This window comes from Mustela nigripes, chromosome 1, assembly GCF_022355385.1.
Source record: "Mustela nigripes isolate SB6536 chromosome 1, MUSNIG.SB6536, whole genome shotgun sequence".
In the NCBI taxonomy this organism is placed as follows: domain Eukaryota; kingdom Metazoa; phylum Chordata; class Mammalia; order Carnivora; family Mustelidae; genus Mustela; species Mustela nigripes.
In genome coordinates, this window is record NC_081557.1 from 92,938,902 (window position 1) to 92,956,055 (window position 17,154).

A 17,154-nucleotide genomic window follows, 5' to 3' on the forward strand; every position below is an offset into this window, starting at 1 on the left:
ACGCATTGGGCTCTCTGCTCAGCAGGGAGCCTGCTTCCTCCTCTCTCTCTCTGTCTGTCTCTCTGCCTACTTGTGATCTTTGTCTGTCAAATAAATAAATAAAATCTTTAAAAAAAAAAAAAAGAGTCAAGAGGTATTCATGAGGAATCTCAGCCATAGTCAGCCGTGCAGTTTTGGGCGTCGTGCGTAAAATCCCTGGGGTTCAGCTCCACACCCTGTCCTCCTGAAAATTGGACACTGTAGACGCCACCCCCATTCCAGACCTCTCAGACTGCATAGTCTCCTAATTGGTTTCACCAAGGCCTCATAGTTTGTCTTTGAACCTTTCCTGCACATCCCGGAAAGGAACCTTCTTAACCACACGCATGTTTTGTTGCGTCTTTCTTCTGCGTAGCCATGTTCATGACTGCCGTCAAGTCCAGGCTCCTTAATTAACCCCTCTTGTTTCTTTATATTCTGCCCCTAGCCTGCCCTTCTGGATGGATCCTCCTTGATTCCCTGAAATATATCCAATACTCTTGCCATACTTCCTTTCTCCTCCCTCCGACATCCCACTGCCAGGACACCCTCGTTGCTAGCCTACCCGTCGCCACTTCTAAGATATCTCCCCTGATCCCCCCAATAATCTCCGCTCTTCCGTCATCACGTTTGTACCCTCGTGCAGTGTTTGCCTCGGAGGTACCCTCGGTGCCATGGTCTTCTGAGAACGGTTCTTATCTTTTCCCCCAGCTTGTGAGGCTCATCAGGGTGAGAGCTAAGTCTTGTACAATTTGTACCTTTGGACATAACAGCCCTCAGACAATAGTTTACGCCTGAGAAAATCATCACCAGATAGCCAAGACTTTCAATGATATGCAAATGAAAGACTTGGCTTAGAAGCCATCATTTACGTCTGTTTGACTGTTTCCCCCCAACCCTCGGGAGCAGGAGGCGGCTCCCATCTCTTGGAGGGCTCCTAACCTCACTGGGTGTATCTGTAAGGCTGTACGGGGGAGGGGGGACCTCGAAGCAGAGACTTGTGGCACCTTGAGTTGTGTATTCTCTGCCCCCTGGAGGGGTGGGGTAGAAGCCCAGGCCTCCGACAGGCTCACCTGTCAGGTGGAAGTAAGGGAGGCAGGTGCATTTGGGGAGCTCGTCAAATGGAGCTCTCTTGGCTCTTTGCCCACACTTAGCCCCTCCACACCAGGCCAAACTGTAGGCTGAAGCCAGTGGTGAAAGTAATGGATTGGAACCAGGATGCTCAGGTTAAGTGGGCCGCTCTGTGGAGCTCATCCATAATCCTGCTGGAGCCCAGAGAACAATACGTTAATTAGAGCCGACAGCGCGGCTCCCACCAGCCATCCATCCTGCCTGTGTCTGCGGGGCCTTCCCCATGGACACGCCAGCCCACTCCCTTCTCTGAAAGAGATTTATTCATTATCAATGTTTGTCTGGGAGAGGGACCCAGTGGGGAGGGAACAGGATTCCAAAGGGGATGAGATCTGAAAGAGGCATCGCGGAAGCCGCTGGCAGCCGAAGCATGGGTGTGTTTGGGGGCTGGAGGTGGGTGTTCCCAATTAGGAGGATGAGGCCTGTCCACTGGATTGGACGGGGGAAGAGGTAATAAGCCAAATGAAATTAGAAGAAATTCAGTAAATATGTCCAACAAGCCGACAAGTGGTCCTTGTGGGAGTTTTAGCTTTGGATGGAGCTCATTTTAAGCCACAGACTTTGGAGGGAGGGATGAAGAAGATAGGGAAGAGATAAATCCCGATTATCGAAAGTCCACTCTCGTGGTTGCCTTTCTGAAGCACCCAGAAAGTGCTTGTTGAGTGAATAAATGTCTTTCATGGCAGCCAGAGGGATTCAGGTCAGACATCATAAGGGACTCATTACCAATGAGCAGGAAGAAATAGGAATGAGAGAGTCTAAAAATGGGTTCTGGGGTTCTTACCCCCAAGAATCTTTTGAAAGAAAGGCAGATATATTTCATTTTTCCTGGATCCCATTATCTATGGATCTTGTAGAATTTTGGAGAGAATGGGAGAGGACCCGCTCTACACAAGAAAGTGAGACAGTCTGGGGCAATAAGAAGTCAACAGGTCAAAGATGGCAAAGGACTGGTGGGCCTGTGGTGCATTGACCAAAGCTCCAAAGAGAATGAGAGGGGGTGAGAAGTGGGGTACAAAGTCCTCGTGATCTTGGCTTACAAAGGGACACAAAGGTCTCAAACCCCCTCTCTGCAGACCCTGCTGCCAGGCGGAGAAAAGGGGGAAGTGGGCAAGTGATTGGCCGAAGTCCCACAACGTGTGCCAGCATCTTGCTGCCCCAGGCCCTGGGCCAGTCTCGTCCCCTCACCTGGGGCCTTGTTGGACATACAGACTCTTGAGCAGCACCCCAGAACTACTGAATCCAAATCCCCATTTTAACAGGAGTTCCCTGTGATTTCTCTGCACCTCAAACTTGAAGAAGCAAGTCACCTAGATCATGTGCCAACTTCTTCAGGGACCAGACGGTGTTTTAGGGAGAGAACCGCTATAGTGGGTTGGAAATTCTTGTCCTGCCTATTAACTAGTAGGGTGACTTGGGCGAATCACTTAGGTCCTCTGGGCCTTAGTTGACTCATATTTAACATGAAAAGGTTGAACCAGATCTGTGTTTCTTAAACCCTATCAACCGTCAGAATCTCCTGGAATGAAAAGCAGATTCTTGGGGGCCACCGGTAGAATTTCCTATAAAGCTTGAGATTTTCTGATTGGTTTCAGACCAGGCTAATACTGGGTGTGGGTCCAGCACCCCCCCGGGACTTCGGTGAGTCCAGTCTTCCAGAAGGCATGGAAGTCAAGGCAGGCGAAGTATTAGCCACAAAGATATAAGAAGAGTCCTGTGAAACACAGCAATAAAACCTGGAAATAACTATCCATTTCCTACAACAAAATGTCTCATTTCCAAGTCCATAAACGCTCCCCCTCCAGATCCCCAGACCCATCTGTTTTGTAAGCATGTATAATTATTAGCACCATAAAGTCGCTTTCTAAACCTAATGTAATTATCGGGAGCCACAGTAATATCAGGTAGAAGAGGGGGAGGGAAGAGGAGGCGTGCTCACGGAAAACTCAGACTATTTCTTTAAAGCAAGAGAAGTAGTCACACGAGAATGTAATGATTCTTTATGGTGATATTATACTTCCTATGGAGGCTTTGGGGACAGCTTTGCAAATAAGACTGAGCTGGCTCATCTCAAAGTAAAGAGCCGTTTCCTGCCATGTACAAGGGATTTAGGCCCTACTGGGAGCTAGGAATTAGGATCACCGTGCTTCCTCTGCCATAACCTTCAGATTTTCTGTAGGTCTCCAGCAAGACCTCCGTCCGAGGCACTTTCCAAACCGGTTTATTCTTCCTTTTGCATTTCCTCTGGCAGGAAAAAGAAAAAAAAAAAAAATCACAGCGCTTCTCTGAGATGTTAGTTAGCTAGGAACAAGTGGTTCAGAGCGAAGCCTTGACTAGGGTTTTGTGTTCGCCCAAAGTGCCTTGGGGGGCCGTCTCGTTGGATGCTGAGTGAGCAAGGGAGCGGGGGAGTAACTGGCAGAAGTGACGGATGAATGGATAAGGCCCAGATGATGACGGGAGCTGTTATGGAAGACGAAGGAGACCCTATTCCTTCTCTTCATATGTCCTATTTGTGAGGGGGTGTGAGGCAGAATAAGGACCAACGAGGCATTGCAGACAGGCTGATTTTGATTTACCGTATGGTGAGCAAAATAGCATTCTGACCATGTGGGCTTTCCAAATGGACTGGCCCGCTTTCCTGCATGGTGAGTTCTCCGTCACTGGAGATTTTCAGACAGAGCACTTTCCCCAGGAGTCTTGTCCAGGACTTGGAGGGGGAGTGGGTTATGGGGAGAATGGTTCTTAGCATTCACTAGGGGCCTGATTCTTCAGTGATATCATCTCATTTAATCCATTCACCAAACCCATGGTGGGGGTTAAAAAGAAAGCAAGCAAGGACAGAGAACCATGGAACTAAATGCACACATCCCAGCTCGCACGAGGTCGAGCTAGGCTGCATACCAGGCCTGCCGGCTCCCAAATCCACCTGCCTTCTACAGGGACTTGAGGATCCCATCCTTGGCTTAAAATTCTTTAGTGCATTTATTGGAACTGAACGTGACATGCTCGATTCTTGAGAACACAGGCTGTTGCCACGGTTGGCGGCAAGGTCGGTCCATCTTCTGGATCCATCTTTGAAAACTCAAAGAGGAACGGCTGTGGGTAAAGCAACTGTTTTTCAAGGCAGTTCTGTTTTGGTTCAGATTTGTTTCTTACACTGCCTTGACATCTCCTCGTCTGCAGTTTTGTCTGTCTGCCAGGATCCCAAATCAGGGCGGTGGCTTAAGGATTCCATTCTCTGACCTGGAAATCCATACCAGGGGTCACTCCTTCCTTCCTGTCCTCACCCCTGGGAATGGGCTCCTCTCTCTGGCTCTCAGACGGACCCCAGTCAGGGCCGATTGGAGGAGTGTTCCGGCCAGGCAGGGGCAGATGGCTGGGGCTCCAGACTGCCACACTGTTGCTAATTTCTTGCCCTGGGAATATTCTAAAGGTGCTGGAGAAGACTGGGCTGACATGCTCTCTGCAGCGTCTCCGTAGCCTTCGGAGGCAGCTTCGGGTGTGTGTGTGTGTGTGTGTGTGTGTGTGTGTGTGTGTGAGATGCTCATCTCTGTCCCTTGTTCTCATGCCAACCTTCTCTGGATGCCCACCAGATTCCTTCCTGCCTGTGTGCCTCTGTGCCCTGTTTCTCATCTGTCTTTGAAACCGTGTGGCAGGGACTCCTTCTTCGTGGGCTGGGGAAGCAGCGGATAAGGGGGGCAGGAGACAACTTGTCACTTGGGACCAGGCCACCACCTTTCCTCTCTGAAGTCTACCCCCTTCCTTTAGCCTCGGCCTGTCTTTGCCTCCAGTTCCTTCCAATCCAGCTTAATATCATGCTGGGGGAGGCCCCAGCTAGAGGAGGGCACCAGCCAGGCCTCTGGGAGGGCATCTGGTTCTGCTGATAAGTAGCCCTGTCTTTCTCCTACCCTTCGGTGGGGCGGAGATGCCCTCCCATGTGAGCCACGGAATTAAAGCAGGGCACTGGGCTTTGGCAACTGGCCTTTCCTGGCACCAGATCTGTTCTCTCTCCGTGGATTTCTCTCTCAGAGACTCACTGTGGCCTGATTAAAAATGATTTCTTCTTGCAAAGCAAAATAGGGTCTTGTGTGGGGTCTACCCCTTAAACGAGATGGGAAGCTGGAACTCCAAGGGCCCCAAATCTTAGGGTCAGAGAATGGATTCCCGCTTCCAGACTTGGTGGGGGTTTCAGAGCTGAGGGCCGAACAGAGGGTGAACCTGACCCTACCTGCCCCAGACGCATGGCTTCCCAGTCTGCTGGGACCTCTGTGACAATGTCCCTCAGATGGGTAGGGGGTGCACACAGCAGGGAGATTTGGTCTCATGCTTCTGGAGGCTGGAAGTCCAAAATCGGGGTGTTGGCAGGGTGGGTTCTGCTGGGAAGGCAGGATCTGTTTGGGCCTCTCGCCCTGGCTTGCGGATGGCTGTCCTCTGCCGTGCCTTCTCCATGCTGTCTTCCCTCTGTGTGTGTCTCTGTGTCCAAACTTCTCCTTTTCATAAGAAGGCTGGTTGTCCTTGTCAGCTCAGGCCGCTATAGCAAATGCCACAGACTATATGGTTTAAACAACAGAAACCGCCCCAAGCAACAGAAACAAACAGAAAATTTTCTCACCGGTGCAGAGGCTGGAAAGTTCAAGATGAAGGTCCAGCCAGGTTCAGTTTCTGGTGAGAGCTCTCTTGCTGGCTTGTGGACGGTGTCCTTCTTGCTGTGTCCTCACAGGGCAGAGGGAAATGCTCTGGCGTCTCTTCCTCTCCATTTTTATGGACACCAGGCTTATCAAGTTAGGGCCCCACCCTCATGGTCCCATTTAACCTTTATCGTTTCATAGGCCCTTCTCTGAATTCAGTCACGTTTGGGGTTGGAGCATAGGCAGATACCTTTGGCAGGGGGAGGGGACAAAATTCAGTCAGTGACAACAGGTTGTTGGGCTAGGGTCTACCCTAAATGATCTCACTTGATCATTTCTGTAAAGATCTTGGAGCCAAATGAGATCCCATTCTGAGGTCTGGGTCGTAGGACTTCCACAGATGGATTTTGGGGAATGCTAGTCAACCCGTAAGACTCAGCCCCCGTCTCCCCATCCTCTGCCCCCGAGCTCCCTTGGCCCCCTTGGGATCCATTACAGGAGAGACTCCTCCAGCTGATTCCTTTCTCCAGCACAGTCTGCTGGGTTGTCTAAGGGCGAGGGATGGGAAGAGCGCCCCCTGCAGCTCCCTTAATGGAGGCAGGATGTCCAGGGTACCCCAGACTCCGCCCAGCAGCCCCACCTCAGGAGCTGCCAGTCCTGCTTGTAGCTGCCATTTTCCATGTCATCGGCTCGTCCACTGGGGCCCCGGCCACGCCAGCAGGTTTGTGTCTCTGTTCCAGGAGGAAGGAACCCCGGCATTCAGGTGTCTTTAGAGACAACTGGGCAGAGCCAGCCAGAGAGTGTGAGGGAGGCACCGCGGAAGAGGATCTGGGGGATGAGGTGTGTGGGGAGAGTCTGAGAAGCGGGAGTGAGGGGAAGAGAGACAGTAGGAATTAGTCAGATCCCCCCTCATTCCAAGCTTGCTGTCACAGCCACGGAGAAAGCCTTTTAACCACACTTCTTCCTCATAATAGGATTATTCTGAAAACATTTCAAGCGAGAGAAATGCTGTTTTCTTTTAAATCTTTATTTAAAGTACACAAAGATCAGAATTTTCTTTTCCAGATTAAGTAGCCCTTATATCTTTATCATTCTCCCATAATTTCCTCCTGGAGATAGAGAAAGCAGGTCTTTGCTATTAGCAGGAGGCCCTGGAACCACGCTGTGCTTCTGAATTAGGGAGCTGGGCTTGGGGTCAGGGTGTTGGGGCTCCTCTCTGTTCCCTGCAGCTGACCACAAACTCACATCTTGCCCCACGCCCCCCTGCACTGATGCCCTCCCAGCTCACCGAAGGGCTGGGTCCACCTTCCTTCTCACTCCTCCACACCTCCATGAGCATCATGGCTCATCGGCCTCCAGGAGAGCACAGAGCTGGGAGTTAGAAGAATTCGCTTTACTCACCACAGGATCCAAGTGGATGGGGCGGTGGGCATGAAGGCTTATGGGGGAGGTAGTTTTCACGTGGCTCCTTTCCTTCTGGTTGCACCCACCCTGGCCAGCAGCGGAGGAGAAGAATGCCTGCCTGCTGCTCTCCCCATCTTTGCCTTAAAAATCAGACTCTGATGGGTGTAAAGGTCTTTGGAAAGTGTACAGCTCATCTCCCTACTGGATGCGTGGATAGCGGCTCGAGTCCTGCTTTTCATTCCTCCTGGGGAGGGGAGCACTGTCCCCTATCCCGTGGGAGAGAGCTCAGGATGGTAGAACATCTTCTCCAGTGTTGAGCAGGATCCTCCCTGGTAGGGCTTTCCAGAGAAAAAGATCCAGTAAGATATGTGTGCGTGTGCGTGTGTGTGTATTTCCATTTATATGTGTATATTTATATATTTCCATATGTGTGTATATATATATATATATACTTTTTCACATATATATGGAAAAAGATTTTTATTAAAAGAATTGGCTCTTGTACTTATGGAGGCTAACAAGTCCTAAGACCTGAAGAGTGAGTGGGAAAGCTGGAGAGCTGACAGTGTGGTCCCAGTCTGAAGGCTGGCAGGCTCAAGACCCAAAAAATGTTGATGTTTTGGGTTGAATCCAAAGGCAGAAAAAAGCCAATGTTCCATTTCAAATGTAGTCGAACAGGAGAAACTCTCTTACTCATGGAAGGATCAGCATTTTTATTTTAGACGGGCCTTCACCTGATTGGGTGTGGCCCACCCACAGTGGAGGAGGCAGTCTGTTTTATTCAGTCTACCAATTCAGGTGTTAATCCCGTCCAGAAACACCCTCACAGAAACCCATAGATTCATGTTTGACCAAACATCTTGGCATCCAGTGGCCCAGTCAGGTTGTTACGTAAAAGTAATCACCTCACTTCCTTCCGACCATTCCCCAATTTGTCTGATTTTACATTTCTGGAATGCCAGGCTACTCTGGCCAGAGAGCACGACGCTGGGGTTCTATCTTAGAGAAAGGCACTGGCTGTCATGATAAGGAATCCTGTTTCCCCTGCCACTCTCCGTGTCTGGGTGAAGCCTAAGAAGTAATGGCTAGGCCAGTAGGAGCCAGAACCTGGGACTGATCTTTGGAGGAAAAGAAGTAAGAAAGCACATTTCCATCTCTGTTTTCCACCCCTCCCGGTGGCTTCAGAGAAGGAGGAAAAAGGAGCTGCTACTTAAATGCCAAAGGCTCGACCTGCATCACGTCCTTGAAGCTGCACAAAAACTCAGCATGGGCAAATCTCAGCTCCGCTGCCACCGCAAGGAAACAGGCATAGAGTATACATCGGCAGCTCGACGTCTTCAAGCCGCCAACTACAGGAACCGTGATTGGAATCTGGCTTAGATGCGCGTTGGCACCTCCTCTTCCGGCTACGTTTTGGGAAGCGGCCTGCTGGTGCAGGCTCTGGAAACTGTCTTGCCTTGGGGTTGAGGGGCAATGGTCAGTTTTAAGAGAATTCTGACAGCAGCCAAGTCTTTCTGCCCAGATGCTCAGGCAGCAAAACTGTCCACCAGCAAAGGGGGTCAGCGCATGATGCTAGGCCATTTGCAGTAGATAGGAAATGAGGAACCTGGAGGAAAGGACCACGACGGGTCACGTTCTCCAGCTCTGGGGTCCTTGGAATGAAAGCCTTTTGGCTGAGCTGGCAGCCTGGAGTCTCCTTTATTTTGGGGTCACTGAGGAAAGGGACAGGACGGGGAACAAGTGGCCAGCTGCTGCAGAGCACCTCGCAGTCTGCGGTCCCTCACCACGGTCTGTGAGAACGGGCCTCGCTGGGGGAGGAGGTGGGGATGGGAGCCTTCCCAAAGGGCACGGTGTGAGTGGAGGCTGCCTTCCTGTTCGTCTGGGACCCTGCCAGCCCGCGTTCGGCGGTGACTCAGAAGAGGAAAGCAAACAAGGGGATTTTCAGATGGTCTTTGCGTGCTTTCTCCTTTGTTTCCCCTTGGAGGGAGAGGCAGCCACCACAGGTCCAGTAAATCTTGGCCTGAAGCCGCCAGGCTAGAGAAGGTGGAGGGGGGAGGGCTTCTGTGAGATGAGAAGCCAGAAGCCACGCTAAGCTGAGCTGGGAGCTGTTGATAGGCACCCCGCTTGGGGCCGTTCTGCTTCTCCGGAGAGCCGGGAGCTGACCTTTCTAGATCCCCTGGCTTCTCTTCCACTGGACTGTTTAACGAGAACTGTCATTAATGTGGAGAATCTGGGGGCTGGGAGAGGGGGGCCTGAAGTTAATCACTGGGATATTCTGCAGACACCGGCCAGGAAGGGACCTCTCTGTCCTTCCAGGACAAGCCGCCTTGCCTGTGCGCATCTCCTGCCTAGGAAGTCTGGCTTCTAGTAGCTTCCATTTACCATGCAAGTCTCCTGAGCCCTGGAGTTGGCTCCTGTTTTTCCTGTGGCACTTCCAAGCCTGGGCTTGTCCTCTGACCCGACAAGCGCATTGGGCTTGGAATACCCGTTGCCCTCTGCGGGAGTGGGACCCATGCTCTGAAATGACCACCTACGGTCGCTGTTTCATCCTCTTGGCTGGACTGTAAGCGGTCTTCAGCGGGGACCGGATCGTCCCTAACTTTTATATCCCACATATTCACTACTAGAGGGCTGAGCATATGGCGAGCGTTTAATCACTGCATGGTGGAACGGAGGAAGGAAGGGAGAGAGGGACAGACGGACGGACAGACGGACGGAGGGAAGCGGAGAGGAGGGGAGAGAGAGGGAAAAGGGAAGGTTTGTCTCCGTCGTCTTCTGCCCACACATCAGTGAATCTGCACCTTGGAGAGGCTTCCCTGTTTCACAATCATGGTTCGTGTCTGGGAGGAGCCCCAGTGTGGAGAACAGCTCCGGGCTCAGGCCACAATTCCTTGGTTCTGGTTCCAGCTTGTATTTCTAGCCAGGCCACCCTGGGCAAGCTACTTCTCGCAGTCCCGGTTTCCTAGCTACAGGAAAAGGGGAACAAGAAGGACTAGCCTCGTATAGGCTTGTCGGGAAGATCAGATCAGATCAGGGCACCTCATCCCCCAAGTAAACTGGCTTTCCTTGGGCAGGAGGGACAATGCTCAGATTTACAACATGGGAAACTGTGATTTTAAATAATCACGGTTTTGTTCCTATCTGATTAGCTTCTAGCATGGGCTGACCAATGAAAATTTCTTTCTATACATGGCTAATGGGGTGCACAGTTTACTAGAAGTTCAGAAAGCTTAATTGACTTGACTTGAAAAAGTGGGATTTGGACCCAGATCCCTAATCGCTTCGGAGCCCCAGTGCTCTCTACTGCATCAAACCGTTTCCTATTGAAAGCAAATTAGGATCACTATGGGGGACGTGATGGAGGTTGATGTTGGAAAGACTCCGAATCTTGGGATTGTATCGCTTTCCCAGCTAATAGGGCCCAGCAAATACTCAGGCTCATTCTTTTCCTGGTTAGTTTTTCGACATCTTTTCCTTGCCCTGAGTGCGTCCTTTGCAGTCAGAGGGGGGTCTGCCAGCCAGGGGCAACTTGTTTTCCGAGGAGCCAGGGATGGCTGCATTAAAGATGTGGGTTTCCAGGAGCACTCTGTGTGTGTGTGTAATCTGGAAACCAGGCAGAACAAGGCAAGGAAGATGTGGCTCTGAGGCAGTAACCACCTGATCATTTGGCAAACTTTATTGAGGCCTGCCATGTGCCAGGAGCCGTGCTAAACCCTAAGGGGTTGAGGAAAGTAGGCAAGTGCTCTGATCTCCAGGAGCTTACAGATTGGTGAGGGAGACAGGATTCAAGGCAGATGGAGGCTTCTTCTGCTTCCAGCTGGGCAGGGAGGGGTGGGGCCGGGAGGATGGTGGGAGGGAAGGGGGTGTTGGGGAGAGAGGCTCTACCCAAAGGACAATGGGGGAGGGGGCGCCCCCCCCCAGGTCCCCCTGGAATTTTCTACTCCACCGGCTTCCTCAGGCCTTGTTCTCAGTTTAAGTCCAATAACTTTGGTCTCCGGGTTGCCTCCTCCTGCCTGCCACGTTCCAACTCAATCATTCTTTGAAATTTGGAGCTGTAGCTAAACCGCCTTTGCCCTCTAACAGGATTTTCACAGTCTCTGCGGCCCCGGCTAGCGCGGCTCCTCACCTGCTGTTGTAATCGGCCCCACTAAGCCTGCAGCTCCAGGCGGAAAGCTTAACTCGCCTTGCCCATTTGAGCTCACTCTTCCTGGCATCGGAGCCTCCTATCAGGAAGGGGAGCTAATCCATGCCCCCCACTCCACACACAGAGATGTTTCAAAGGAAACACGATGGCAGAGGGAGCACAGCGTCTCTGGGAGGGGCAGTGAGAGCCCCGTGCCCCGCACCTGACGGCTGTAAGGAGGATGCCTTGGGGTCTCTGCACGTTCTTCTCAGGGGGCCGTCGAGAGAGCCAAAGAGGCTGCTTTTCTGGGAGATTTCGTTTCAGGGACCGCCCAGCCTCAGTGTCGACCTGGGGAGGGCTGGCTCTGTTAAAGGGAGTGAGGACGGATGAGCCACCCTGTTGGGTATGGGTCTGCCCTTGGGACAGTGAACTCCTAGGACCTTTTTGTAAAACCATTAAAACCTGCTGGTCATTTTTTTTGCCCTCTACCTCCATTTTAACACTTCATACTCTTGAGAGCGAGAGCCCAGAGCACCAAGAGTGTCCGGCGCACAGTAGGACTTCGGTAAGTGCTTGCTGAATGACTGAGTCTGGCACTTCAACTCGGCCCAGGATGGCATAGAAGCTTCCAGTGCCTGGCTGTCTTTGAACCTCTCATGTCTCTGTGAGGCTCCTGTGTGTGTGAAATTAAATTTGTTTTTCTCCTGTTAAATCTGTCTTATGTCAATTGAACTAATAGAGCAGCCAAAAGAGTGTAGAAGGGTAGTGAGAAAAATGTTTCCTCCCCCACAGTGGGGTGCCGCCTGGCTTCTCCTTCAGTGAGGACCTGCCGGCCCAGCTGCTGGGGAAGTGGTCAGCAGATGGACGGCAGCAGCGGGCCCCTACAGAGATCGCTTCAGCTGCCGGGAGCCTTCTGCTTACCCCCTCTGGGGCGGTCCATATCCAGTGACAGTAATGTGGGAATAAGAAGGCCTGGCCATCTCCGTTGGGTTTTGGATAGCTCTGAAGGGCCACTCCAAGGCCCCATAGCAAATTGTGGGGTTGAAGCCAAGGGTGCTGGTGATCTGCATAAAAGCTAGGCTCTCCCCACACTCCCCCACCCCACACTTAGTTCCTATCCTTCTGTTCCACCAGTGCGGATCTCATGAACATTCCTTAATAACCCCCTTACTGGCGAAATCCCATCTCAGAGGCTGCTTCCCAAGGAACCCACGTTATGACAGGGGGACATCAGCCCTGCCTGCTGGGCCGATACCCTGAAATCCATCTGCCAAACCCTGCTCCTTCCCCACCCATCATCTCTACAGCAAGCTCCTCCCACTACTCTAAAGAGTGAGTCTCAGGCTGAGCTCGGCTCCTTCCTTGTGGGTCTTCATCTTGGGGCTTCTGCAGGAAGGGGTTTGTGTGGACCGGCTGCTAGGAGTCGGGTATCTGATCCTCTGACGGCCAGGTCCCTCCCCGCACACACAAGCCGGCAAACCACGTTGTGTGTGGATCCCCGGGCACTGTGCACCCAGACAAATCTAGTCAGAGAGCCCCCAAGAAGATGAAGCGGTCATGGTCACAGAGGAGCATCTCTGGGTCTGAGGCTCATTCCGGCAGCTGGGACTATGACGGGAGCTTGCTTTATTAGATCCCATTATAAATGGATGATTTGCCATCTCCGAAGATAAATGGGAAACTTAATGCAGAGGTATCCTGTCTGGGGAAACTGGAGAGTTATGGATGTTAGCTTTGTAGCTTTATAAAAGCACTTTCTTATGGAAACTGAAATGACCAAGATTAGATTGAATTAGTATGTACTGGTATGAGCTTTTTCTCCCCCTATCCATCTTGATTTTTCTTTTTCTTTCTTTCTTTTTTTTTTTTTTTAAGGAAAAAAGATTTGCCTCCTCCGTGAGCATTTCATAAAAATGCAAATCCCAAGTTTGGGTTTGGTAATTAGCAGGGTTGCCTCCTGGTGCTAACGAGGCAGCTGCCCAGTTGGAGCTATCTGCGGAGGTGGGCAAGGAGGCGCCCTCTGCTGGCTTCCCTCCTGGGTGCCGTCTGCTCTGTCCAGCCCACTCCCTTCCCACTGGCTCCAGGAGCTCCCTTCACTCTACAGAACACGGAGACCTTCCATCCCAGCAGCTGAGGGACGGGCTGTCTCTCCCAGCATTCCCCAGCCTGGACTTCAGGTCCAGCTCTCCCCTGGGGGATAAGATGGACTTTCTGCCAGCAAACAAATCCATCAGATAAGTGAGGACTTTGATTCCAAGCTCGGTGCCAGGCACCAGAGAAACAAAGAGGAAGATGCTGAGTCTCTGCCCTTGAGGGGAGCACTGTAGGCATGAGCCCCATTGGGTCCTCTGGAAATCACCAAAGAACAGGGTCTTGGAGAAGAATTGCAGGCTTAGTTTTCCAGCCAGGCTTTCTAGAATCTCAGGCACATCACTTCTGTGATTCGAGCCTCAGTTTCATCTTCTGTAAAATGGGATTATTAAAACCCCCTCTGCCTCTCTAGAGTATGAGGACCAGGAGACCTGGTGTTTATTGGGTCTGAGTCCTCAGCCTGTGGAGGAGAGACCAGCAGCCGCCATCCACCTGGTTCCATAGCAGGGGAGGGGCAGTCAGTCGCTAGCCTTTTGAGCTCAGTAGGCTGTTGCTCAGGGTGCTGTGGGGATGGATTATGGGTCAAGAAAGGAGGATCTTTGGAGTCAGAACTGTATCTAAGAGCCTGAGCCCCTGTGGCCGCAGCGGCTGGTGAAACCACCTGTAGGATCCTGAGCAGGTGGTCAGGACAGAGGGCTGAGGTCTGGCCCACATCCGAAGCTTAGAGGACTGCCAAGAGACACCCGTTTTGGGATCTTACTCACCATGCTAGGCCTTGTACATACCCAACAGTCCCCATGTGCCCCAAACAGCGGGATGATAAAGGAATCCCAAGACTCAGAGTACAGAAGGAGGAGGTAAAATGGTATGTGTGCCACGAGCTGAATGGGGCCCCCAGATTTGGGGGGGGGGGTTGCTGAGAGTCTCAGAGCCTCTCAGACACTTTACTGGGGCTGGAGGTTGACCTGTTGCATGCCGAGGACCCCATCAGGTAGTGAATGGGGTGTCCCAGCTCGGCTTCAGGTCCTGCCTTTTGCACCAAGGAACTTGTTGGAGATGAAGAGGGGGAGCCCAAAAAAGAGAGCAAAGTGGCTGTGTGCGATGGATTCGGCCTCCAGGGGGTATCAGCCCAGAAATCCAATTTGAATGAAGCCCTGAGTCCTGGGATGGGAGATGAGAGGGGCCTAGAGCAGTTAGTCTCAGGTGGGGTCATTTAAAATTTAAAACGCAGATTAAACCGATTCCTTGTTATGATGATGGGCACTGTGCCTCTCCTAAATCCCAGGGTACTGTTTCCAGGAGGGGCTGAGCTCTGTCAAATGGAGGACGGAAGCTACCTCTCTTCATTAGCCCTCGGTGAGGACGAAGGCCCGGGGGCAGCTTTGGCTACAGGCCCCCTCCTCGGCCCCCTCCCCCTTATCAGTGCCCACAGCGGGGCCTCAGAGGCTGGGTCAAGGCCGACCAGCCCCTGGGCTGCCTCCATTCCAGGCTCCATCCAGTAAGTCTCTTGATGCGGGAGCTGCTTCTCCCCCAAAAGGGGGGAATTGAAATTCACAATGCCTAAGTCATCGGATCATTTAATCGATAGATTTTTAATAAATATCTTGTCTGTGCTGAGAATGGTGCCAGCCAAGGGGGTAGCAGAGAACAAGACGTGCCTCGAAAAGGGGAGAATGGATATATAATCCTAGCTTTTCCTCACTGGGAGGGAGACTCACACCGTGGTGTGAGAGAGAAGAGCAGGACGGGGGCTACTCTCCAGAATGGGTGTCCAGAGAAGTCACATCTGGAGATGCCGTATCTAAGCCTAGATCTGCAGGATGAGTAGGGGGCGGGAGAGCTGTGGAAGAGAGTGCTTGCTCCAGGTGGAGGCAGCCTGTACAGAAGCCTGGAAGTGGGGACATGTGCTGTGCTCAGAGAGACCCATACCAACAAGCAGAAGGCAGCGGGTCTGGGCAGGATGAGAGGACGCCTGGAGGTGACGGTGGGGAAGGAGGCGGGCTTTCCTAAGTCAAGTGGAAGGCTGGATGTCTCTCCTATCTCCACCAGGAGGTTGGAATAGAAGAGCTGTGTCTGGGTGGTGCTGGGAGAGGCCAGAGGCGGCTCATGGCGCCTTGCAAGCAGGGCCCCAGCAGTGACCAGTAAAGGGGCTGCAGAAGACACTGGTGGGACAGGAGGAGGTGACGCTCCAAACGGCCGAGCAGGGTATGGAAGCCCAAGAAGGCACAGGCATAAAGGCGCTGAAGGAGGGGTCCTGAAGCTGGCAATAAGAGGCTGTTAGGGGGCAACAGAGGGGGCACTTTGCCCAGAATGGGCTAGGTCCTTCCAAGGTGGTGATCTGGGCAGCCAGGGCCTCAACGGCTCCTGATAGAAGAGGCCAGACTTGGGCCTCGGGCTCTGCTGGGCGAATGTTCTTGCTGAAACTGGGTATCTGCAAGTCACTTCTCCCTATGATGCTAGCGCCCTCAGGAGTCCTGGCCAGTGTCTCAGGTGGACACGTGTGTTCAAGACTGCCACACCTCTTACTTGAGAGATGGATTGCAGAATGTGCATGTAGGCAGGGTGGTAGGGCCAAGTTCAAAGGTTGTGCTCATGGATGCCGCAGGGAGGGAAAGGAGGAGAGGGGAGCAGGGTGGGAGGTCCTGCAGGTTAAAGGGAGCAAGGCCTGTCCTTCCTTCCTGGGGGCTCTCTTCTCTGGCCCCAGCTGTGGAGGTCCAAGGCCGTAGGCTTGGCCGGCTTCCTGCTCCAGAGAAGTGTGATGGGCACAGGTCTGGAGATGGACCGCCCCAAGCTTTCAGCCCCGGGGGCATAACGACTTGGTTGCCAGCCTGCCCTCTCGCAGGGGAAGGACCATCTCCCAGTCCCCAGCAGCAGGTGAGATAACACACTGAGAGCACTTAGCACACGCCTGAGATACTGCTGATGCTCAGTCCAGCTACTGTTACCCTTATTTATTGGGTCCAGTCTCCTCCATTAATGCTACTTAACTCCCTTGCCCTGAAATGAGCTCCTTGACCTTCTCCAAAGACCTGATGTCCTCCCATTTTTTAAGAGCAGGCGATATAGTACAGAGACGTTAGTTTTCCGCTTGCTGCTGGCCCAAGCCTGTGACCTCAGCCGAGCCACTTGTGCTGCCCGCTGCTGTTTTCTCATCCATCAGTTGATGGACTTGTTCCGAATCCCAGCTTCCCAGCAGGTGCACTGCAGTGCACAGGCGAGCCCCCCACAGATGCCCCGTGTGCTGAGACGGGGAGGCTCTAGGTGGGCGGGGGTGGCCCCTGGCCGGGTCTCCTCTCCCGGGAGTAGCCGGCATGGTGCGCTCCAGGGTGCGGAATAAATGTGGCCATTTCTCTGTGTGCCGTGTTGTAAAAACCACTGAGAAGTCCTGGAAGTCATCCCTGAAGTCTCTGCTGGGATAATACCGCCGCTATTCCGTGAGTCATCTTCTAGATTCACAACACGCCTGTTCCAAGACGTCTATTCCTACACCAAGTTCAATGCCGTTTCTCTGTCATGGTCTTCTCGGCGTTGATGAGCTGCTTTAGCCTGAAATTAATTAATTTGTCCTTCTTAATATGTGGCCTGTGGGCTGTTTCCTGTAACAGCTACTATTACTGCTGCTGCCATTGGCAGAGGTGCCTGACCCCTCACGAAGGGCCTTGCCACTCACTCACAACAGTGCCGTGGGGTAGTGTGCGCTGGCGTGCGTGTGCACACGGAGACTCAAGGTCTGTGTGCTTTGAAATAGTTGCCCAAATC

The 17,154-nt window shown here is 52.4% G+C and overlaps 1 long non-coding RNA gene across 1 annotated transcript in view; it reads left to right on the plus strand.

Moving 5' to 3' along the window:
* Nucleotides 1-17,154, plus strand: part of LOC132012877 (uncharacterized) — a 71,970-nt gene that overhangs the window by 4,576 nt on the left and 50,240 nt on the right. The window lies entirely within an intron of this gene.